Source organism: Cotesia glomerata, linkage group LG10, assembly GCF_020080835.1.
Source record: "Cotesia glomerata isolate CgM1 linkage group LG10, MPM_Cglom_v2.3, whole genome shotgun sequence".
NCBI classification, from domain to species: Eukaryota; Metazoa; Arthropoda; class Insecta; order Hymenoptera; family Braconidae; genus Cotesia; species Cotesia glomerata.
Window position 1 is genome coordinate 750,956 of NC_058167.1, and position 24,972 is coordinate 775,927.

The window sequence follows — 24,972 nt, forward strand, 5'->3', positions numbered from 1 at the left end:
GCTTCAAGTGAATATTTGTGCGCCATTGTGCACTTATCCCAAATTATTATAGAACTCTTCCGCAACACTGCAGCTATTCCACTATTCTTTTTGATGTTACACATTGCATCTGGTTTATGATGAATATCCAATGGCAGCTTGAATTTTGAATGTGCCGTTCGCCCACCATCCAGTAAAGTACCCGCAATGCCTGACGATGCAACTGCCAATGCGATTTTCTGTTGCGACCGTATTTTGGCAAGAATCAACGATATTAAAAATGTCTTACCGGTTCCACCTGATGCGTCCAAGAAAAAAATACCGCCTTGTTCAGCAGCAACAGCCAGCATAATCCGATCATAAATAATTTTTTGTTCTGCTGTTAGTAATGGCTCACTGTTCGTGATAATCGTGGCTAAATTTCCATGGTCATATTGTTGTTCTCGTTGTAAATCGGTATTGACTAAGTCAGTAGCTGGGCGATTAGGTGATGGCATACCATAATGATTAAGTGGTAAATTTGAAATTAGAACACATAAATCCTTGATCAACACCAATGCTTCATTATACATCTCTGGCGTATAATCTATGTTTTGGCATTGATCTGTTTGTCTAATTCGGTGCAATATGCTTTCAGTCATGCAATTTTTATATTTTTCCCACAAAGTTTGTGCTTGCAATGGATAACACGTCGTCAAAATAATTGCAAACAGCTGACGAATGTTATTGGGCATTGATGTCAACGCAGCATCAACAAGCGCTAAGTCCCAATGGTTATCGTCTTCTAGCAATTGCAGTTCACGACATGCATCTTGGTATGTATTGAATACTCGACCATTAACTGTTCGCAGAAATTCAAAAGACGTTGGTCCAGGCACATTCACCAATAACAAACGTAAATAGAAGCACTCACGTTGCTTTGGATGTACTATGTAAAGTCACCCCAATGTCTTAGCTTTGAATATGCTTGGAATGGAAGGATGTCGTTTTCCTTGTTTTCGTGGTTCCCATTTTTTACTGAATTTGTTCCATGTGAAATAACGCGGAACATCACCATATAGCAATGTCTTTGCGAATCGGCCAAAAATATCAAATCTTTGACACAATGTAAAAAATTCAGTTAGTGTCTAAACTAAAAAACATGCTATTATAGCACAATGAAATTGAAATGATAAGTGCAAAATAATTTTTAATAAAGGTTAAATAAAAACAATAAAAGAAAAATCTTTATACAATTATTGAAAAAGTGTGGGGAGCTTTGTACCATTTTTTCATTGATATATTAATTAACTTGTATAACTATGTGATAATACTTACATGTATGTATTGAAATTGTCCTTCCTGTACTCGTAATGTAGCTATGTTTTGTTCTTGTGCCGCTCTTGTTCCCGTAACATTCTGTTGCAGACGTGTATCAGGCTGTTCTTGTGCACGACCTTCTGCTGTCTTGATTCTTTGAGCTGTATTTCCTGTTTCGATTTTTTCTGCCAACTGATGAGCTCTTTTAACACGTTTGCGTCGTGCCTCTCTGGTGCTTGCGTTGTTGAGGTTAGATTTTTTCGGTGGCATTTGATTGAAAATAGTAATTTAATCGTTTAAATATTAGAAAAAAAAAAACTGAAAAATATATTATTATAGCACATTGAAATAATAAGTGCAAAATAATTTTTGATAGAGGTTAAATAAAAACAATGAAAAAAAAAATATTTGTAAAATTATTGAAAAAGTGTGGGGAGCTTTGTACCACTTTCTCATTAATATATTAATTAATTATTATAATTATGTGATAATACTTACATGTATATATTTTATAAATATAGAATTTTGAATAATGAAGCACAAATAAGTAAAAAGCAGGAATAATTTCACTGTATTATCGTCACTATAATTTGAATTTGATTTACACTTCGGTCTAAGTAACGCGTGGTTGGCTATGCTAACACCAAAAATTAAAAAAGTAGAAATAATTGAATTTCACGGTATTTCGTTTACTACAAAATAAATTTAATTTATACTTTAGCCTCAATAACACGTGGTAATCATGATATTTATATTGAATTGTAGCTTATATGACACGTTTGTCGGTTTACCATAGCAGTGCCCTCTGTTGATTACTTACTCAATCCAGTCGAAAAGTATCGACATCTGTTAGAATCTTTTGGAGTTAACAGATAATTGTGACTGTCAATTAATTATAGACAAATAATTTGCAATAAAATAAAATTGCGACTATAATTAAAGATCTAAGCTATCCTATCTCTTAAGTTGGACCAGACTGCTCACGGTGTGCCAATTTAATTTAAAATCGGTTAAGTAGTTTAGGAGTCCATCGCGGACAAACATCGTGACAGGAGATTTATATATATATTAAGATATATATATATATATATATATATATATATATATATATATATATATATATATATATATATATATATATATATACATGCAGACATAGTGACAACATCGCAGGGGTTGTCAGGGAAGCTTTCTATGACCTTAAAACGTCGAGATCTTATGAAAACTCGATTTTTGCAAAACGAGTTGAAAACAATAACTTCCCGAATTCTGAAAATCTTCGATTTTCTTAGCGGGAAATTAAAAATTACGTCGATTGCCGTCAAGCCGGTCAAAAACGGTCAATTCGTTCAAGAGATATCGTGAACGAAAAAAAACCCAAAAAAGTGGTTTTTCGAAATTACTCCGAAATTTCCTTGTTTTATCAATTTAAACTTGAAAATCCTTGATGAGGCTGAAAAAACTGCGTCGAATGCTGCCAACCGCGTGAAAATCAGTTGATTTATTCAAAAATTTTATTTGAAGAGCTCAAAAGCATAGGAAAGCTATCTATTTGAGCTTGGAGAGATCAAAATAACACATAAATTGTAATTTTGAGCTCGACGAGCTCAAAAACCTCATTAGTCCAATTTTAAGTACCTAGGTATGAAATTAGCGGGAAGTTGCAGGGATGGCCTTCAAGGTCTACCGTTTTTCTAATTTTTTTAAGTTTTTTCGAGATTTCTCAAAAACTACCGGTCCGAATCGGTCCAAAGTGTATTCGAAATCTAATTTTGGCCAAGCCCTTTTGAATGGTTCCAACTGCGACGAAATCGGTCAAACCGTTTAAAAGTTATAAGCGGTTCACACACACACACACACACACACACACACACACACACACACACACACACACACACACTTCCTAGACCCTCAGAACGTCGAGATCGGATGAGAATTCGATTTTTGCAAAACGGGATAAAACCATTAACTTCCCGATTTTTGAAAATTTTCAATTTTCTCAGCGGGAAGTTAAAAATATATGTATTAAATTGTAAAATTTTTTGGAAAAAAAGTTTTATAAAATCGTGTATGGTTACATACAACCGACATATATATGATTATGTATAAAAATTTTTTCTCACGATTATTATTATTATTATTAGTATTATTATTTTCAGTCCAATTTTAAACAGTCACTTCACAAATTCACTATGATATCCTGGTAACAGCACCACTGTTACGTTCTGGGAAAAACAAGTTTTTTAATAAAATTTTTTTTAATAATCCTCAGGTTTGACCTCATTAGGAAGTCGATAGACTCCAGGTGGGTCATTTTACTGATTACTCCGCGAAATAGCTTTTAAATTTATAAAGTTTTTGATAATACTTCCAATATTAATTTACCTGCCCTCAGGTAGATGATGGACAGAAATCTTAAACGCTATTAAGTGCTCCAGGTGATTTTACCAGAATCGAACTGCTAATCAGCACTCACACCCTGGGGGAAATAGTTATGTACCTGAAGTTTGAAACGTTTTGTTTTTAAAAACAAAAATTCAAAAAAAAATTTTTTATTTTTCAATTGACTCAGTGACTAAAAAAATGCATGAACACTATATAGTGTATAAATTCATCGACAGTATAGAAAATGTCAAACCAAACCCCAAAACTACCCCTATCACCCCTTAATAAAAAAAAAAAATTCAAAAAAAATCGAAAATGACCGAGTATCACTTTCAAAATCACTGAAAATTCTTCAAGACGCCTTCACACAACTAGAAAAAAATTATAAGAGCCCCACGACCTCCGGAACAACCCCTAAGCTACCCTTATCGCCCTTAAATAAAAAAACATTTTTAAAAAATCGAAAATGACCGAGTATCACTTTCAAAATCGATAAAAATTTTTCAACACGCCTTAACACAACTAGAAAAAAAATTATAAAAGCCCCACGACCTCCGGAACAACCCCTAAGCTACCCATATCGGCCACTTGTAAAAAAAAAATTCAAGAAAAATCTAAAATAACCGAATATCACTTTCAAAATCACTGAAAATTCTTCAAGAGACCTTCACACAACTAGAAAAAAATTTTAAAAGACCCACGACTTCCGGAACAACCCCTAAGCTACCATTATCGCCCCTAAATAAAAAAAAATTTTTAAAAATCGAAAATGACCGAGTATCACTTTCAAAATCACTGAAAATTCTTCAAGACGCTTTTTCACAACTAGAAAAAAATGATCAGAACCCTACGATCTCCGGAACAACCCCTAAGCTACCCTTATCGGTAACTTGAAAGAAAAAAATTAAAAAAAAATCGAAGACGGCTGAGTATCACTTTCAAAATCACTGAAAATTCTTCAAAACGCCTTTACACAACTAGAAAACAAATTTAAAAGACCCACGACCTCCGGAACAACCCCTAAGCTACCCTTATCGGCCACTTGTAAAAAAAAAAAATTCAAGAAAAATCGAAAATGACCGAGTATCACTTTCGAAATCACTGAAAATTCTTCAAGACGCCTTCACACAACTAGAAAAAAATTATAAAAGCCCCACGACCTACGGAACAACCCCTAAGCTACCCTTATCGGCCCTAAGCAAAAAAAAATTCAAAAAAAATCGAAAATGACCGAGTATCACTTTTAAAATCACTGAAACTTCTTTAAGACGCCTGCACAACTAGAAAAAAATTTGAAAAGCCCCACGACCTCCATAACAACTCCTAAGCTACCCTTATCGGCCACTTGTAAAAAAAAAAATTCAAGAAAAATCGAAAATAACCGAGTGTCACTTTCAAAATCACTGAAACTTCTTTAAGGCGCCTGAACACAACTAGAAAAAAATTTGAAAAGACCCACGACTTCTAGAACAACCCCTAAGCTACCATTATCGCCCCTAAATAAAAAGAAAAGATTATTTACTCCGAGTTATGTGAAGGCGTCCTGAAAACCTTCTATGATTTCCAGACTGATACTCAGCCGTCTTCAATTTTTGTATGAATTTTGATTATTACTAAGAGGGCAATAAAGGTAGCGGAAGAGTTGTTCTTCTGTAGAGTCTCGACTCTATGAATTTTATAAGTTTTTCTTATTAATCTCCAGAAGGCGACAAGAGATAAACTTTCAAAGGCCAAAATTCTGACAAATTAGCTGAAATCATCCTATGATAGGGCTGTTTCTCGGTATCTATAGGATGGAACGATCAATTATGGCACTGAAAATCTTTATTACAGTGAAGTCAATAATTTCTATAAGTTATTTTCCTTAATTTCGAGTAAACACTGTAACGGGTAAAATTGGTGATAATAGGGATTTTAGCCCCTATTATTATCTAATTTACTAAATTAACCCGAGTCCAGTTTCGCTTGATCCAAAAATCCTAAAATAGACCGTACTAGACAGTATCAATAAATCCCCGGCTCGAATTTAGAGCTCGCCGATGTCCAGGGTCAAAAAGGGGATTGTCCAATTGAACCATAACAAACGTAATAGAAGAAACAATAGAATTCTTTTATTTAGTAACAATAATTACACATCGTGGTGAAAAGGAAAACCTTCTATTACCTTTACAAAATAGTAGACACACTCATATGTCCAAATCCGCGCTTCCCGGTATTTTCCTGTTTACCTTTTTGCGCGATCGTTTTCTGTTTTACCGACTGTCTGGGGGTTTCCAAAAAATCGCGTACTCCAGTTCGCGGCGCTAGTGGGTCAATTTCCTACTCGGGATTCCCCCGGAGAAACGAGAGGATAGTCTCCAACTCCCTTCTCCCGCGGTGCAGCCACCCAGGTCCCCGAAGTCGATGTATCTAGCCGACTTCCTCGACCTCCTAATCGCCGTCCCCAAGGATCGAGAGGATAGCCTCCAGCTCGATCCCTCCTACTCGACTATGATCACCTGCCGCACCCTGACAGAAGGTCGGAGTACGGGGAGTCCGTAATAGAAGAGCTCCACTTACCTTGGTACAGTCGTACTCTGGGTAACTTGAGTTCCTTAGCGTTTTTCCCTTCTGGATAGCCTCTACAGGGAAAATCGTCTCAGTGGTACTGGATGTCTTTTTCCGCGACAAATTTGGGACTTTATCATTTTTCCAAAAAGTCACTTGCAACGAAACGGAAGGATCGTTTTAGACACCTATCGCCAGGTTTGGAAGTTCGAAAAACGTCAATTTATTCTAAGTTTTTAATTTCGAAATTTCATTTTCAATAATTGATTTTGCACAAAATTATTTCCCTCACTAATTTTTGCCCGGGACTTAGAATAATTTTGGCGTTTTTACGGCCATCCTACGGCGCACTAAAATAATTTACACGGCGTTCTCCAGGCCAATTCTTACGATTTTGGATTCTCCAAAATTCGAGCCTATCCTGGCGGACATTTAGCGCATACCAAAATTTAACATAAATAATAAATACTTAACAATAATCGTAATAAACAATCCTCGTTATGCCCAAAAAAACGATATGCGCGGGGCAAAATAATTTTCCTTCGTCGGATTTTATCGGCAAAATTCCAAATTTCATATAGGTTCATACATATATATGGTCTTTAGTTAACCATTAAAAAAAAACAATAACAAAAGATATAAATAAACAATAAATTTCGGCTCTTTAATGCCCTCCTGCGCCGGCTCAGCCGGCATAACATACCCAAGTCGCCGGGTGCGTCACACGAATAACAAAAATAATAAAACACACCTTAAATCAAGTTAACTAAATAAACAAATTAAATAAACATATAATACAAAAATGAATCTTGAGACAGTGTTGGGTTCCTGGGGTCGCCATGACGATATCTATGTTGCAACACCGAAAAATGGGTTTTCACAAGACAAATTTCAGTGAAATTAGCCAGAAATCATCGCTTATGGGGCTCTTTCTCTGTGTGCTTGGAGTGGATCGATATAATGTGGAGCTGGAAATCTCTAATAGAGTGTAGTCTATAAGTTCTATGAGTTTTTTTCCTTAATTTTCAGTGAACGCTAAGAAATAAATTTTTAAAAGTCAGATTTTAGTAAAATAAGCGAGAAATCACCAGTTATGATGCTCTTTCTCTGTGCCGATGGGGTAAAACAATCGAATAGAAGTTTATAAATCTCCCTCAAAGTGTATGCTATAATTTCCATAAATTTTTTTTCTTAATTTCCAGTGGACACCGAGGACTGGATTTTTAAAAGTCATATTTCAGTCAAATTAGCCAGAAATCACCACTTATAGGGCTGTTTCTCGGTGTCTATGGGGTGAATCGATCAATTGAGGGTCTGAAAATCTTTAATATGGCAAAGTCTATAATTATCATAAGATTTTTTTTCCTTAATTTCCAGTTAACACCGAGAAATAAATTTTCAATAGTCACATTTCAGTGAGGTAAGCCAGAAATTGCCACTTATAGGGCTCCGTCACTGTGTCCATGGGGCGGATCGATCGAATATGGGTCTGAAAATCTTCTATACAGTCTCCGCAATGATATCCATAAGTTTTATTCCTTAATCTCCAGTGGCCACCACAAATTGAATTTTTAACAGTCAAATTTCTGTCATTGTGCTCAAAAAACGTCATTTATGGGGCTATAAATCGGTGTCCATGAGGTGGATCGATCGATTAGGGGTCTAGAAATTTTCTAAAAAGTATACTCTATGATGTTCATGAGTTTTTTACCTTAGTCTCCAATGGACACCAAGGAATGGATTTTTAACAGTCGGCTTTCTGTCATTTTAATAAAAAATCGCCACATATCGGGCTGTTACTCGGTGTCCATGAGTGCATCGATCGATTATGGGTCTGAAAATCTTCTCTTGATTGTACTCTAAGATAACCATAAGTTTATTTTACTTAATCTTCAGTGGACACCGAGAATTAAATTTTTTAATGTCAAAATTCTGTCAATTTCTCGTGTCTATGGAGTAGATAATACTAATATTAAATTTTTGACACTCTAGAATTTGTCTATGTACGGTTCACATCACGTTCATATTCAATTATTTGCTGAACACCGAGCTGTTATTTTCTTATCGTCAAACAATTAAATTATTATTAATTATCAAACTTACCATCGGCAAGCAAAAGAACCTAGTTTTTCTGAATCCTCAGCAAAAATTACGTAAATATATTATCAGAACCTGGGGACCTAAAAGTGTATACGGGCTTCACTCTTCAGCAAAGGGACTTAAGTGTAAAATAAGGGTAACTTGAGGGTTGTTCTGGGATTCGTAGGGTTTTGATTTTTTTTTCTGGTTGTATGAAAGCGTTTCAACGAATTTTCAGTGATTTTGAAAGTGATAATCGGTCAGTTTCGATTTTTCTTGAATTTTTTTTTTACAAGTGGCCGATAAGAGTAGCTTAGGGGTTGTTCCGGAGGTCGTGGGGCTTTTATAATTTTTTTCTAGTTGTGTGAAGGCGTCTTAAAGAATTTTCAGTGATTTTAAAAGTGATACTCGGTCATTTTCGATTTTTCTTGAATTTTTTTATTACAAGTGGCTGATAAGGGTAGCTTAGGGGTTGTTCCGGAGGTCGGAGAGTTCTGATTATTTTTTTCTAGTTGTGAAAAAGCGTCTTGAAGAATTTTCAGTGATTTTGAAAGTGATACTCGGTCATTTTCGATTTTTAAAAAATTTTTTTTTATTTAGGAGCGATAATGGTAGCTTAGGGGTTGTTCCGGAGGTCGTGGGGCTTTTATAATTTTTTTCTAGTTGTGTCAAGGCGTCTTGAAGAATTTTCAGTGATTTTGAAAATGATACTCGGTCATTTTCGATTTTTCTTGACTTTTTTTTTTTACAACTGGCCGATAAGGGTAGCTTAGGGGTTGTTCCGGAGGTCGTGGGTCTTTTCAAATTTTTTTCTAGTTGCGTTCAGGGGTCTTAAAGAAGTTTTAGTGATTTTGAAAGTGATACTCGGTCATTTTCGATTTTTTTTGAATTTTTTTTTTGTTTAGGGCCGATAAGGGTAGCTTAGGGGTTGTTCCGGCGGTCGTGGGTCTTTTGAAATTTTTTTCTAGTTGTTTGAAGGCGTCTTGAAGAATTTTCAGTGATTTTGAAAGTGATACTCGGTCATTTTCGATTTTTCTTGACTTTTTTTTTTACAACTGGCCGATAAGGGTAGCTTAGGGGTTGTTCCGGAGGTCGTTGGTCTTTTCAAATTTTTTTCTAGTTGTGTAAAGGCGTCTTGAAGAATTTTCAGTGATTTTGAAAGTGATACTCGGCCGTCTTCGATTTTTTTTAAATGTTTTTCTTTCAAGTTGCCAATAAGGGTAGCTTAGGGGTTGTTCCGGAGGTCGTAGGGTTCTGATCATTTTTTTCTAGTTGTGAAAAAGCGTCTTGAAGAATTTTCAGTGATTTTGAAAGTGATACTCGGTCATTTTCGATTTTTCTTGAATTTTTTTTTGTTTAGGGCCGATAAGGGTAGCTTAGGGGTTGTTCCGGCGGTCGTGGGTCTTTGAAAATTTTTTTCTAGTTGTGTGAAGGCGTCTTGAAGAATTTTCAGTGATTTTGAAAGTGATACTCGGTCATTTTCGATTTTTCTTGACTTTTTTTTTTTACAACTGGCCGATAAGGGTAGCTTAGGGGTTGTTCCGGAGGTCGTTGGTCTTTTCAAATTTTTTTCTAGTTGTGTAAAGGCGTCTTGAAGAATTTTCAGTGATTTTGAAAGTGATACTCGGCCGTCTTCGATTTTTTTTAAATTTTTTTCTTTCAAGTTGCCAATAAGGGTAGCTTAGGGGTTGTTCCGGAGGTCGTAGGGTTCTGATCATTTTTTTCTAGTTGTGAAAAAGCGTCTTGAAGAATTTTCAGTGATTTTGAAAGTGATACTCGGTCATTTTCGATTTTTCTTGAATTTTTTTTTTGTTTAGGGCCGATAAGGGTAGCTTAGGGGTTGTTCCGGCGGTCGTGGGTCTTTTAAAATTTTTTTCTAGTTGTGTGAAGGCGTCTTGAAGAATTTTCAGTGATTTTGAAAGTGATACTCGGTCATTTTCGATTTTTTTTGAATTTTTTTTTTGTTTAGGGCCGATAAGGGTAGCTTAGGGGTTGTTCCGGCGGTCGTGGGTCTTTTAAAATTTTTTTCTAGTTGTGTAAAGGCGTCTTGAAGAATTTTCAGTGATTTTGAAAGTGATACTCGGCCGTCGTCGATTTTTTTTTAATTTTTTTCATTCAAATTGCCAATAAGGGTAGCTTAGGGGTTGTTCCGGAGGTCGTGGGGCTTTTATCATTTTTTTTCTAGTTTTGTTAAGGCGTCTTGAAGAATTTTTATCGATTTTGAAAGTAATACTCGGTTATTTTCGATTTTTTTTGAATTTTTTTATTTATTAAGGGGTGATAGGGATAGTTTTGGGGTTTGATTTGACATTTTCTATACTGTCGATGAATTTATACACTATATAGTGTTCATGCATTTTTTTAGTCACCGAGTCAATTGAAAAAAAAAAATTTTTTTTTTGAATTTTCGTTTTAAAAAAAAACGTTTCAAACTTCAGGTACATAAATAGTTATGAAATTTATAGGATGGGATACCTGAGCGCTGATAAGCGCTTTCAACCCTGGGTTAAGGATTTAAGAAATTTTCATATTAGTTAATTAACAATTAACAAGATTTATTAATAAGGAATTGGCATGTTCAGTCTGGGACCAGCAGAGATTGTTCTTCGGCTAAGTCCTCGGACTGACTGCCCCAAAAGAAGTCTTGAGACAGAATGCTCTCAATAATTATTACAATGAGTATATATAATATTTTTTTTTAGCAACGTTACATCTTTAGTTGCCCTATGAGAACATTAACTTAGTCCAAATCCGACAACGTAAACTGTTTAGTCTACTGGGCTGTGTTGACGTTAAAAAATCTCTTATCTCGAGGTATTTCCTTTGCAAAATACCTCAAGTAATAATTAATTAATTTGAATAATAATTATAATAATAATGGAGGTTTTAGTTGTATCACTGTCGAGTTTTTTACAAGGGAGGGTGGGGAATTATTATCACTCCCTTGTTTATCACACTTTTATTTTTCTCCGAATTATAATTTCACCTTCCATTATTTTTATTTTGTTCACAACCTCTTCGTCCCCACCCCCCTCCATGTCGGGGTTTTTCATGCCCGACATACATACACGGTGCTGCAACTGTGGCCGACTTACGCGTTATAATCAATACCTGCATTTGCATTACGGCCTTAAATAGTATGGAGGTACTTCTATAATGTCTTTTTACCTCCATAACTATATGGGAAAACCACAGAAAACCCGGCCGGTACAGAGGCTGACAATATAACGCACATATTCTTTTATTTATAATCACTGAAAAATATTGGTGCGTGCCGGAATCAAACCCTAGTCCCACTCTTTCGAAATGCAGGTACCGAGCCGATTAGGCTATTGCCAGCCTTTGAATATTAATTAATAGGGCCGAGAATTTAGTTTTTTTAAAAGAGAGAGACAGAAGATAGGTGTAGCCAAGTATTCTGATTCGTCGTAATAAATTAATTGTTTTTTGTTTTTCGCAATCAAGTGAAGACAGCAGCTTGAAGAAAAAATAAAAATTAGATTGCTAATCCAACATGAAAATATGAAAAATATGTCAAAAAAAATAGGTTGGTTTGCAAATGTAAAGGTGCTTGTAAACAAATACAAGTCTGTACTGCTCAGATAAATAAAGAAGAGCATTTGAAGCACAGTGTTGGGACTAAAATGTTCGATAAAATTAATTTAAAGTGAACAGTGACAAGCTGGCAATTTCGCTGAAGATCGCGTAAAGGAATCGCTCCCGGTCTCACTGGTAATTTTGTTGGAGATCGCACTGACGTTCTTTTTAAAGGTCTCGCTATAACTCTTGCTGACAGTCTCGCTGGAGATCACGCTGACGGTTATTCTAGAGGTCTCGCTGACGGTCTCACTGGAGGTCGTTTTGCTGGAAGTTGTGCTAATGGTATTGCTGCCGGTCTCGCTTGGTGATTTTGCTGGCGATCGCGCTGACGGTCACGCTGGAGATCACGCTGACGGTCTCGCTGGAGATTACACTGACGGTCTTTCTAAAGATCACACTGACGGTCTTTCTGGAGATCACGCTGACGGTCTTGCTGATGGTCTCGCTGGAGATCACGCTGACGATCTCACTGGAGATCACGCTGACGATCTCACTGGAGATCACGCTGACGATCTTTATGAAGGTCTCGCTGGTGATTTCCAGCGAGACTTCCAGAAAGACCGTCAGCGTGATCACCAGCGAGACCTCTAGAAAGATCGTCAGCGTGATTCCAGCAAGATCGTCAGCGTTATCTCCAACGAGACTTCCAGAAAGACAGTCAGCGTAATCACCAGCGAGACCTCTAGAAAGATCGTCAGCGTGATCTCCATCGAGATCGTGAGCGTGATCTCCAGCGAGACTCCCAAAAAAACCGTCAGCGTGGTCACCAGCGAGACCTTCAGAAAAACCGTCAGCGTGATCTCCAGCGAGACCTCCAGAAAGATTGTCAGCGTGATCTCCAGCGATACCATCGCCGTGATCGCCATCAAAATTACCAGCGAAACTCCTAGCAATACCATCAGCTCGATCTCCAGCAAGATCTTTAGCGAGACCGTCAGCGAGACCTCTAAAAAGACCGTCAGCGTGATTTCCAGCAAGACCATCGGCAAGAGTTCTAGCGAGACCTCCAGCGAGACCTTCAAAAAGACCGTCAGTGCGATCCCCAGCAAAATTACCAGTGAGGCCGGGACCAATTCTTTTACGCGATCTTGAGCGAAATCGCCAGCTTGTTTACTGTTCTCTTTAAATTAATTTCAATAAACATTTTAGTCACAACACTGCGCTTCAAATTCTCTTCTTTATTTATCTGAGCAGTACAGACTTGTATTTGTTTACAAGCACCTTTACATCTGAAAACCAACCTGTTTTTTTTTGACATATTTTTCATATTTTCATGTTGGATTAGCAATCTAATTTTTATTTTTTCTTCAAGCTGCTGTCTTCACTTGATTGCGAAAAACAAAAAACAATTAATTTATTATGACCAATCAGAACGCTTGGCTACACCTATCTTCTGTCTCTCTCTTTTAAAAAAACTAAATTCTCGGCCCTATTAATTAATAAAATTGACAATATATCCAAAATTTATCAGAACCTGGCATCCCTCGACTTAAGTGAGTCACAGCGCTACCACTTCAAAAGTGTTTTTTTTTACATAACTTTGACATTTCTTTTCGGATCGTTTTTGATAAAATTATAGAATTATTAGAGCCCAAAAAACCACGTTTATCGTTGCCAAGAAAGTGAAAATCGGTTAATTGGTTCGAGAGATATCGTTGACGAAAAATTTGGGAACAAATGTTTTTTTAACATAACTCCGACAATTCTTTTCGGATCATTTTTGATGTTATGATATGACTATATGAGCTCAAAAAACCACGTCGATCTTCTCTAAGAGCGTCAAAATCGGTTGATTCGTTCGTGGGTTATCAATTTGTCTTCTTCATCTGATCAATTTGTGTTTAAAGGTAAATGATAGGATTCGAAAAACTGCGTTGAATGCTACCAATCCCGTGAAAATCGGTTTATTCATTCAAACGTAATTGCAGTTTGAATATTAAAAAAATAGTGTTTTATCAAACTTTTATCAGACTTTTGAGCTCGAAAAGCTCAAAAGCATAGAATAGCTAACTCTTTGAGCTCGAAGAGCTCAAAATAATACATAAATTATATTTTCGAGTTTAGAGAGCTCAAAAACGTCATAAGTGCAATTTTAAGCTATTAGGTATAGAATTAGCGGGAAGTTGCAGGGATGGCCTTTAGGATCAACCATTTTCCTAATTTTTTTTCAATTATATTCACTAAATTTGATAACTTAAATAAGAATACGTATATTTATTGTCAGCTAAATAAAAATATGAATCAGTTTATTGATATTAAAGAGTAAATAAAATGAATTTAATGTCATAGAAATATTATTACCCAACCAACTCATAAAATATCTTCTATTTATAAAAAATCAAAACAGTAGACTTACCGACATGCAGCTCATAATGATAATTGTGCTGATACGTCAAATCCCAGATGTACGAAATGATAAGGTATTTTAAATCAAGTTTACAATTATGTCCGCCGAATGCGTATCGAATAATTGCACTTTTTATGTCTTGAATTGTCTTCTAAACTTTTCTAAACGAGCTAAGCCTTTGGCAAAGTTTCTAATTCTTTTTTTATTGTTCAATATACTTATTGTAAGGATATTGGAAAAAAAATAATAACTATAAAACTGATTCACTCTCTCACACTTATTTCGACGTTATAGAATAACAGGCAAAACAAATAATTTATCAAACACTTACAAAAAAAAGAATAATGATTCACATGTATAATTGTTTTTTAAGTCGAACATTCAAACTATTTCATAATACTAGCAGTATCGATGAAAAAGAGGAAAAAAAACAAGCTAAATAATCTTGCAAACAAATGGCAAAATACTGAATGAAAATATTTACAATAAACAGTGATTATGGTAAGAACAATAAGGAATACTGCGAAATTCGTGTAAAAATATCATACCAGATAAAAATTTACTTATATGAATTATCAATTTTTAAATAATAAAAACAACATTATTAGTATCTACTTACTGTTTAAATTGCGAGATAAATACAAACGCTTATAAATGAAAAAACATAAATGGCGAATATTGAATAGATAGAAACTAAACAATCTTAAATATTTTCCTGCAGTTTTATCCTACTAACCTAAATGTGTATTGTCGACCGATCGTCCGAAAAAACGTCGTATTCAAAATATTTTCGACACAGCAACTCGTAGTACAAACATGATAGTGGCTGCCATATTGACATTTTGCTTAGTAATGTGCGAGACATAATATAGAGCGAGCTGCTAAAGAAACACTTATACGCGCCAAATTCATATTGTCACTATTACTTTTAAACAGTATTAATTTAATATTTATTTATTTCTCGGTCATGGAGCTTAGCTCCCTCTGACCATATTTCTTACATAAATTATAAAGGTAGTTACACTGATAAAAAAAATTAGAAAAACGGTTGACCCTGAAGGCCATCCCTGCAACTTCCCGCTAATTCCATACCTAGGCGCTTAAAATTGCACTTATGACGTTTTTGAGCTCTTCGAGCTCAAAGAGATAGCTTTGCTATGCTTTTGAGCTCAAAAGTCTTATCAAAATTCGATGAAACACGATTTTTTTTATTTTCAAACTGCTGTAACTTTTAAATAAATCAACCGATTTTCACGCGCTTGGCGGCGATCGATGTAATTTTTTGAGCTCTATAAAAAATTTAGAACAAAAAAAATTGATCTGATAAAACATTTCGGAGTTATTAGAAAAAAACACTTTTTTCGATTTTTTTCGACAACGATATCTCACGAACGCATCAACTGATTCTGACGCTCTAAGTGGCAATCGATGCCGGTTTTCAAGGTTAAAAGCTGATTAGTTTTTGAGTTCGATCGGTTCAGCCAATTTGGAGATATTTAAAAAAAATTAGAAAAACGGTAGACCCTGAAGGCCATCCCTGCAACTTCCTGCTATTCGCAATAACTTTTGAACGAATCATCCGATTTTCACACAGTTTGCGGCATTCGACGCAGTTTTTTCAGCCTCATAAAGAATTTTCAAGTTTGAATTGATAAAACTAGGAATTTTGGAGTAATTCTGAAAAAACATTTTTTTTTCGGTTTTCTTTCGTTCACGATATCTCTTGAACGAATTGACCGATTTTGACCGGCTTGGTGGCGATCGACGTGGTTTTTTATTGTTTAGAGCTGATTAGTTTTTGGAATCGATCGGTGGAGCCATTTAAAAGTTATTCCAAAAAATGTCGGAGTTATGTTAAAAAAAAACACTTGTTTCCAAATATTTCGTAGACGATATATCTCGAACCAATCCACTGATTTTTTTTACGTTTTTGGCGGCGATCGACGCAGTTTTTTGAGTTCTAAAAATTATTTTATTTCATCAAAACGATCCGAGAAGAAATGTCGAAGCTATGTGAAAAAAACACTTTTTTCGGTTTTCTTTCGTTCACGATATCTCTCGAACGAATCAACCGATTTTGACCGGACCAGGGGCAATCGACGTGGTTTCCAAGATTAAGGGCGGATTAGTTTTTGGAGTTGATCGATAAAGCCGTTTAGAAGTTATTCCAAAAAAACCACTTTCAAAAATGATTTTTTTCTTATTTTTTTTTTGATATTTTTCAAAATTTCTCAAAATCTATCGGTCCGAATCGGTTCAAATTCACAGGAAATCTAAGTTTGAGGGAACTCTTTAGAACGCCGTTTGGTAGGTTCCGATCGGTTTAGTTGTTCAAAAGTTATAAGTGAGTCACATAGTCATACACACACACGCACGCACGCGCACACACACGGACGCGCGCACGCACACGCACACACACACACACACACACACACACACACACACACACACACACACACATACATACATACATACATACATACATACATACATACATACATACATACATACATACATACTTCAAGGAGGGGACTTTTCCTCGTAAGTGGAAACAGCAACGATTGGTACTGTTACCTAAAGGGAAGAAACCACCAGAAGAACCGTCATCTTACCGACCACTTTGCATGCTAGATACGGCGGGTAAGATACTTGAGCGCATAATTCATCAACGAATAGATGCAGTAGTCGACCCACTCCTGGCAGACAACCAGTATGAATTCCGGAAAGGACGATCAACCCTGGACGCGATCAATCTGGTTGTTAGCACGGCTAAAGAAGCGATCGCAGGAACCAGATGGAAGGGTGGCACAAAGAAGTATTGCCTGGTGGTGGCATTAGACATTAAAAATGCCTTCAATTCCGCCAACTGGAACTGCATCATGCAAGCTCTTCGAGAGAAAAACGTTCCAGAATACCTGTGTAGAATAGTGGCAAGCTATTTCACCGATAGAGTTCTTAAATACGACACGAAGAATGGTCTAAAAGAGTACGATATTACAGGAGGTGTACCCCAGGGCTCTGTACTTGGTCCACTGCTGTGGAATATCATGTACGATGGCCTATTGAGATTGAAATTGCCAAGAAGTGTAAAACTCGTAGCATATGCAGACGACGTAGCCGTAGTAATCGTCGCTAAACACCTTGACGAAATTAACAACATGTTCGACATCACCTTCGAGCAAGTCCATCGGTGGATGAATACGGTAAACCTGCATCTGGCTACACACAAAACTGAGGCAGTGCTTATATCCAGCAGAAAAGTGTTAGAGACCATCAACCTGAAAGTCGGCGAACAAGAAATCACATCACAACCTTACATCCGATATTTGGGAGTGATACTTAATGCCCGTCTCAACTTTAAACAGCAAGTGGAACACGTCAGTGCCAAAGCGTCAGTCAAAAATAACAAAAGCAGTAGTAATAGTAATTATAGGACATTTTCAAACTCATCATCAAACCGCATCTTTCAAATTTAACAGTCACTCATGCTCATTGACTTGCTCAAAGCGTTGCAAGAACCGAAACAAACATTGCGAAATTCCTCCAATGCAGCAGCTGATGTGACCTCAATTGTTCTTTAGCAACAAAATCATGCGGTAATAAATTTTTTATATGATCAGAGAATATTTCGACAAATTCTGTAGAGTTTTTTTAGACATAATAATAATAACTAAGGAGTATTCAAGTTTACAAAACAGTCGTTTATGTAAAATATTCGAAAAAACACGAAAATAAATAAAAACGGTTGTTAATAGTTACTCGTATATAAAATTAGTCTTTCTTTATTTCTTTAAAATTCCTATTTGGGGCAAAAATAAATCAAAATCAATTTATTATAAGTAAAAAAGAAGTACAGAGTTTAAAAAATCGGTACTGATAATAATTTATAATTTTTAAAAATCGATAAAAAATAGTAATTATGTAAGGACCTTTACCGGAACGGGCTTAAAAGTTGAAGGAAGGATAGAAGTTCAAAATAGCAAATTTTCAAAAAAATCGACGGAAGCACAAAATTTGGAAAACACGATTAAAAAATCTTAATGAAAAATAATTTGAATATTTTTTTTATATTTTTTTCTGAAAAGGGAATTTAAAAACGAAAATTTTGAAGAAAAAAATTTTGAATTTCGACCATTATTAAAAAAGTTACGAGCAAAAAACCAAAAACAGAGCGGTTTTTTTGGAAATTTGATATTTTTTGAATCAGTGATCAAAAAAATCTCAAAATTTATCAGGAGGCCTCTTTTGGGGGGTACTAAAAATTACCAAAAAATTGAGAATATCTAAAATTTTTGAAACCGTCCGATTTGGCGTGGAATGCCCCATTTACTTATCATTTTTAAGACTGGGTAATACTTCATGTATTTTCAGAATCATTATTTTATTAATTGTGTCTCAAATAAATTCTCAAAGTAATTCAAAGAATAATATCTTTGAAAATACATTTAGTACTGACCAGCTTGGATAAGCTACCTTTCGGGAGTAATCATAATGAGCAAGATCACGTCAAATGGACCCCCCATTTTCAACTTGATCATGAAAATTAAGTCTATATGTTTTTTTCTCAAGTAAGGTAAAAGACCCAGTTATTGACACTGGCCTTGTTTGACACTTGCAATTTTATTCTAATTAAAAAAATCGAATGTTCTCAAAAAATCAATTATCTTAAAATTTATAATTTAAAAATTATATTTCATAATTTATTAGAGTTGATTTGTTTTTTTTAATTAAAATAAAATTGCAAGTGTCAATAACTGGGTCTTTTACCTTAGTCACTATGTAAAATTAATCCTCCACATGACTTTTCAAAATTTTCATTCTAATAACAATTTTTTTACAATAAAAATTTTGAGTACTTACAATTAAAAAATAGATTACAAATCAACCATTAAAGATAAATTAATGAAATTTTTATGATTCATTGTCAAATATCTATATTTTATAAAAATATTTATAGCTTAAAATTATTTGTTTTTTATCCTATTGTTAATTAACTTTTAAGTTAACACACATACACACACACACACACACCATCGGGGGATTAGCCAGGGCAGCTTCCTAGAACCTCAAAACGTCGAGATCTGATGAAAACTCGATTTTCGAAAAACAGGGTAAAACCAATAACTTCCCGATTTTTTAAAATTTACAATTTTTTCAGCGGGAAGTTAAAAATATATAGACTTAATTTTCATGATCAAGTGGAAAATAGGGGGTCCACTTGACGTGATCTTGCTCTAATGTAATTTTTATTAGTAAGGTAAAATACCCAGTAGCTGCTCAGGAACCAGTACCTGCTCACTCCATGTATTTGTATATCTGCATTTGTGAATGAAGATATACAAATACACAGAGTGGGCAGGTACTGGTTCCTGAGCAGCTGCTGGGTACTTTACCTTACTTAAGATAATGAGCAGAAGTTTATTTCGAATTTTACATTTGGAATTCTTACTGAAAAAAAAAAGTATAAGTCCTATCGCAATACGTTTAAGTGTATGGTTTATACCCATGTTAAATGCGCCATCCTTATAAGTCATACGCTTAAACGTATTGCGATAGAACAAACTTTTTTTTCAGTGTAAAGTTACTAATTTGAAATATTTCAGGTAAGACTATCAAATTATTTCCGTATTTATTAAAGAAGTATAAAATAGCTAATAGATTGATGTACATTTCGTTTCCATAAGTCAAAGTTCTTATGATGTTCCTCAGAGTACATGAAAACATCAGTCAATTGATTCATTCAAATCATTTCTCAATATCTAATAATCTTAGATAGATCGTATATATACATTGGAAAAGAAGTTAACTTGATTAAATAGAAAAATTCTTAAACCAACGAAATCATTTTGAAGAACTTCTTTAATTGTCTTAAATCAAGCAGAAAAATTATATAATTATTGAATCCAGCAAAGTTTACTTACCAAAAAGAACTTCTAAGTTTGAGAATTTTTTCACTTAAATCAATACGTACGATGATAATCTTTAAAATGATTTTCTTGGTGCAAGAATTTTCTCTGGAATATGAGGTAATTTTTAACTTCCCGTTAAGAAAATCGAAGATTTTCAAAAATCGGGAAGTTATTGATTTTACCCCGTTTTGCAAAAATTGAGTTTTCACTAGATCTCGACGTTTCAAGGTCTCAGGAAGCTTCCCTGACTACCTCCGCGAGGTTGTCACTATGTTTGTATGCTGTGTGTGTGTTTTTATGTGTGTGTGTGTTTTTTTTTTTAAGGGGGGGGGGAATCCTTTTTACGGATTCTAGGCATAGCTGTTTGGCCTGGATATGTGGCGACTCGACGCAGTGTCATACTAAAACTCGACGCTAGTGCCCCTACCCACTAAACCCTAAACCCCTTTTCCTCTTTCCCCTAATCCCTCATGGAAACCGCCGTCAGGCATTACTTCGTGAGGGGAGGATCTAGCTACTGCTCTTTCTTCTGGTGGCTAAGGTGTTATTCTTTCCTCCTTCTAATTGGCGCTCTTCTTCTTTCTATGGACCGCAGGTCTGAGAGGACTCCCGTGACAAACGTGTTTGTGGCGTTCCAGGCAGCCTCTGATGACAGCATTGCTTCTACTATTGTCTCTGGTTGAATTTTCCTCTTCAGGATATTCTCTAGCTCATCTCGCTGTAGATAAAAACGTGGGCACTCAAAGAAGACGTGCTCTGCATCTTCATTGACTCCTGGGCAGGACGGGCACTCTGGGGAATTATCATGCTTAAAGCGGTGGAGATACGCCCGGAAACAGCCGTGTCCTGATAACATCTGCGTAAGATAATAGTTGACCTCACCGTGACTCCGGTTTAGCCAAACGTTGATCCTTGATATGAGACGATGCGTCCACCTACCCTTCACTGTGGTATCCCACTGTAGTTGCCATCGACTTATGCTCTTCTGCAGTTCTTCTGTTCTAAGCTCCTCAGCGCTTAGTGTGGTTGACTTCTATCGTTGGTAAAGGATCCGTCTTTCCTTAGCTAAGACTCTGAGAGGCAAAGTTCCGGAAATGACACACACTGCTTCCATAGATATTGTGCGGAAGGCGCTTGCTACTCTTAAGGCACTCAGACGGTAGACTGGTCCAGACTTTCTCCATGATTCTTGCTTCTCTAGTGCGTCCGCCCAGATAGATATTCCGTAAGTGAGCATTGATGTGACTACAGATGATAGCAGTGGTCTTCTGCTCTGCTTTGGGCCTCCGACATTTGGCATCAGTCGTGCTAAGCTAGCTACCACTGCTGATGCTTTTGCACTCACGTGTTCGACTTGCTGCTTAAAGTTGAGTCGGGCATCAAGCATCACTCCCAGATATCGGATATATGGTTGTGATGTGATTTCTTGTTCTCCGACTTTCAGCTTTATGGTCTCTATCACTTTTCTGCTGGTAATAAGTACAGCCTCAGTCTTCTGTTTAGCCAGTTGTAGATTCATTGAGTCCATCCACCGGTTAACTTTCTCAAAGGTGATACCGAACATGTGGTTTATCTCATCTAGGTGTTTAGCAACGATTACGACAGCTACATCATCTGCATATGCAACAAGCTTGACACTTCTTGGAAGAGTCAGTCTCAGCAGGCCATCATACATGACATTCCACAGAAGTGGACCCAGAACGGAACCCTGGGGTACACCTCCAGTAATATCATACTCTTTTGGACCATTCTTCGTGTCGTATCTCAGGATTCTGTCCGTGAAGTAGCTAGCCACTATCCTACGTAGGTATCCTGGTACGTTTTTCTCTTCCAGGGCTTGCATAATGCAGTCCCAGTTGGCGGAGTTGAAGGCATTTTTAATATCCAAAGTGGCCACCAGGCAGTACTTCTTCGCTCCACCCTTCCATCTGATCTCTTCGACTGCCTCCTTGGCCGTTGCAACAACCAGATTGATTGCGTCCAGGGTTGATCGTCCTTTCCGAAAACCATACTGGTTGTTTCTCGTAGGAAATTAAATTCTCTACAAAATTGATTGAATATAAAATTTTCATAACTTGAACGGTTTAAAAGTTATAGGCCCTCAAAGTAGAAACAAGTTTTTATGGATTTTAAATGAATGCACATAAAGAGATTTTTTAAATTTTAATTTTTTTTTTTTTTTTTTTTTTTTTTTTTTTTTTCTATTTTAACCCCGCTTTTCAGACTTCTGTCTCGATGGGGGTCCGGCCGAGACCGGAAGGGGACTCCAGGCTGATCGGTACATTAAGTTTGGCAGAATAAGTTTAGCGGTATTACATACTTTTTCAGCCTGGAGAGTAATGCGGCGATGGGCCGACTTTGGGGAAACTGCACACATTTGCCTGTGCCCCACCGGTAGCACAGGGCTTGGGGAAACCATCGAAAAACCCAAACCTGTACAGCCCGGCGTGAGTTACGAGCACCGATGTTCACTGAAAATTAAATTTCAGCTCACACCGGGATTCGAACCCACGCCTCACCAGTCCCAAGCAAGCATGACAAGCATTATACCGCTTAGCCATGGGACTGGCTTAATTTTCACTTTTTATTATCATTTTCAAACAAAAACAATAGTTGGATAATTAATCCTTTTAACTAAATATTTTTTGTAGTTCAACCGTTAACTTAAAAAAAATTTTTAATTTTTTTCCAGTTTCTCCACAAAATAAAAATAGTTCTTATCGATACATATGCGCAAAGGTAGGGATTCTGACGGCTTGAAGTGACGTCACGAGTTTAAGGCTATATCCATGTAGGAAAGTGCGGCGGGCTCAGGCCTGGCCCAACTATGCAGAACTCTAGGCCAGGTTTGTAAGCCAGAGTTGGCCCAGTCGGCTTAAGTCTGGAATGATAACAATGGCTCAAGCCTGGTTACCACGCTCCTGGCTGGTTACCAAAACTGGGCCATAGTTAATTTTCATGTCTAGCCCATCCCATTTGATAAAAAATGATAAAAAAATAATTTTTTAATTATGATTTTTTTATTTTAATTTTTATGTAGAGCCAACGCAAGTTTAGACCGTTTAACTCTTAATTTAAACCTAACTTTCGCTGATTATAGAAATGAAGTAAAAATCGCATGTGTTCTAACCGAGATTCGAACCGGAGCTGCGTGCTTGCCAGTAGACCAATAACTAACCCCTACACCTACACCGATAAGCTAATCTACATCTTATCATTCTTATAAGCTAAATCTACATGGTGACGAAATGTGACGGTTTATTATTTATATAATTTATGTTAACATTGTGTTTTGGTGAAAATTAACTAATTTTTACAAATGTTTATTAGTTAATCAATGCAAGAGTCAAGTTCATATAATACTTTAGACTTTGAGAAACGTTCTTTATACTCTTAATATCTTACTATAAATTTTAATGTGTAAATTATCAATATTAAAAATGCAACTGTAAAGTATAATATTTTAATTTTTTTTTTAAGACCATATCAATTATGACGATATGAAATTGTTTTGGTTAAATAGTAAATTTTCAATTTTAGCATTTGCCAACAAATATTCGTTAAACAATAAATATCTACTGTTCAAAATTCTATTACTTAATGATTAATCAAGTTTGGATTTCCCATTGGATGGCCAAAGCTAAGGTTACCCAATTCTGGCTCAAGTCTGGGTTGCCACTCAACGGCCATGGCTAGGCTTTCCAGTCTTGGCTAGAGCTGGGTAATCATTGAGTCGGCCAAGGCTAGATTGCCCAGTCCTGGCCCAAGTCTGGGTCGCTATTGAATGGCCGTGGCTGGGGAACCCAGTTCTTGAATTTATTATCGAATTTGATTTCCTACAAGAAACATTTGTCAAAGAATTTTTACTACTTTTTTTCCACGAGTAATAATTGTTTTTTTAAACAAATTTTTTTCCATGTTATTTAAACAGGAAAGGGGACCCCCTTTTGAGGCTAATTTATAATTGAAATTAAAAATTTTTTTCAGGCGGGAAAAATTTTTTCTTACCCTAAAGAAACTTTTGAGACGTCAAACAAAAAAAAAATTTTCAAAAAAATCACCCTAATTGTTGGAAGTAACGCCTAACCGTCTTACCCCATGAGTGGTAGGGAGGTCATGTGATGTCACGATCCCTGCTTGAGTTGAGATTTGAGAACTGTACCACCACTTACTTCCGATTAAGTTTTGGTAACGTGCGGATGCACATATTAATAAATACTATTAACTATTAATTGGTATTGTTTATTTAAAGGGCCCTACCTAATTCTAACATTAATATATATATATTTATATATATCAGATATAACGCGGCTTGTCACGACGATAGCGTCGCCAATTTACAACGGATCTTTACCAAACTCAACATACTTCTTCTACAGATAGATACCGAAGTCAAGTTCGAAGATGAGCTTAATAGGTCAAGTAATTTAGAAATGCCGGGATTTCAAAATTTTCAAAATCATAAAAATTCATATTTTTTCACATTCTTACTCGAATAACTTTTGAATGGGATAACTTATTGGATCTCTGTAAATTGCATCCGAAAGCTCTTTAAATAAGATTCAATTTCAGTACTTACCATGTCATTTGTTTAGTCTTAAAATTAAGTCCTATTCCACTATGCCAACTATGAAATTTTTAGTAGGTTTTATAGAAATCAGTAGATTTAGTAGATTTCATAGAAGGCCATTCGGGAGCCGAAATGAAGGAGATTTTTTTTTATTACTTATTTATCAAAATAACAATCAATTTTAAACGTATGATTTTTATTGTAATCATTACAATCAAAGTTTACACAGTTATTACATAAAATTTATTATAATCAAT

At 35.8% G+C, this 24,972-nt stretch overlaps 2 protein-coding genes across 4 annotated transcripts in view; both read right to left on the reverse strand.

The window, feature by feature from the left end:
• The window catches only part of LOC123273311 (neuronal calcium sensor 2), a 192,478-nt gene extending 177,422 nt beyond the window's left edge, over positions 1–15,056 (reverse strand). The window contains exon 1 of one of the 2 annotated variants that reach the window (XM_044740714.1): positions 14,973–15,056. The gene's annotated coding sequence lies outside the window, so the exon portion shown is untranslated. Of the gene's footprint in view, positions 1–14,245; positions 14,454–14,972 lie in introns of those variants that run through there. The other variant, XM_044740713.1, reaches the window with a different exon arrangement.
• LOC123273313 (neurocalcin homolog) overlaps positions 1–15,082 on the reverse strand; it is a 265,515-nt gene extending 250,433 nt beyond the window's left edge. The window contains exon 1 of one of the 2 annotated variants that reach the window (XM_044740719.1): positions 14,973–15,082. The gene's annotated coding sequence lies outside the window, so the exon portion shown is untranslated. The other variant, XM_044740720.1, reaches the window with a different exon arrangement.
• Positions 15,083–24,972: the final 9,890 nt, after the last annotated feature.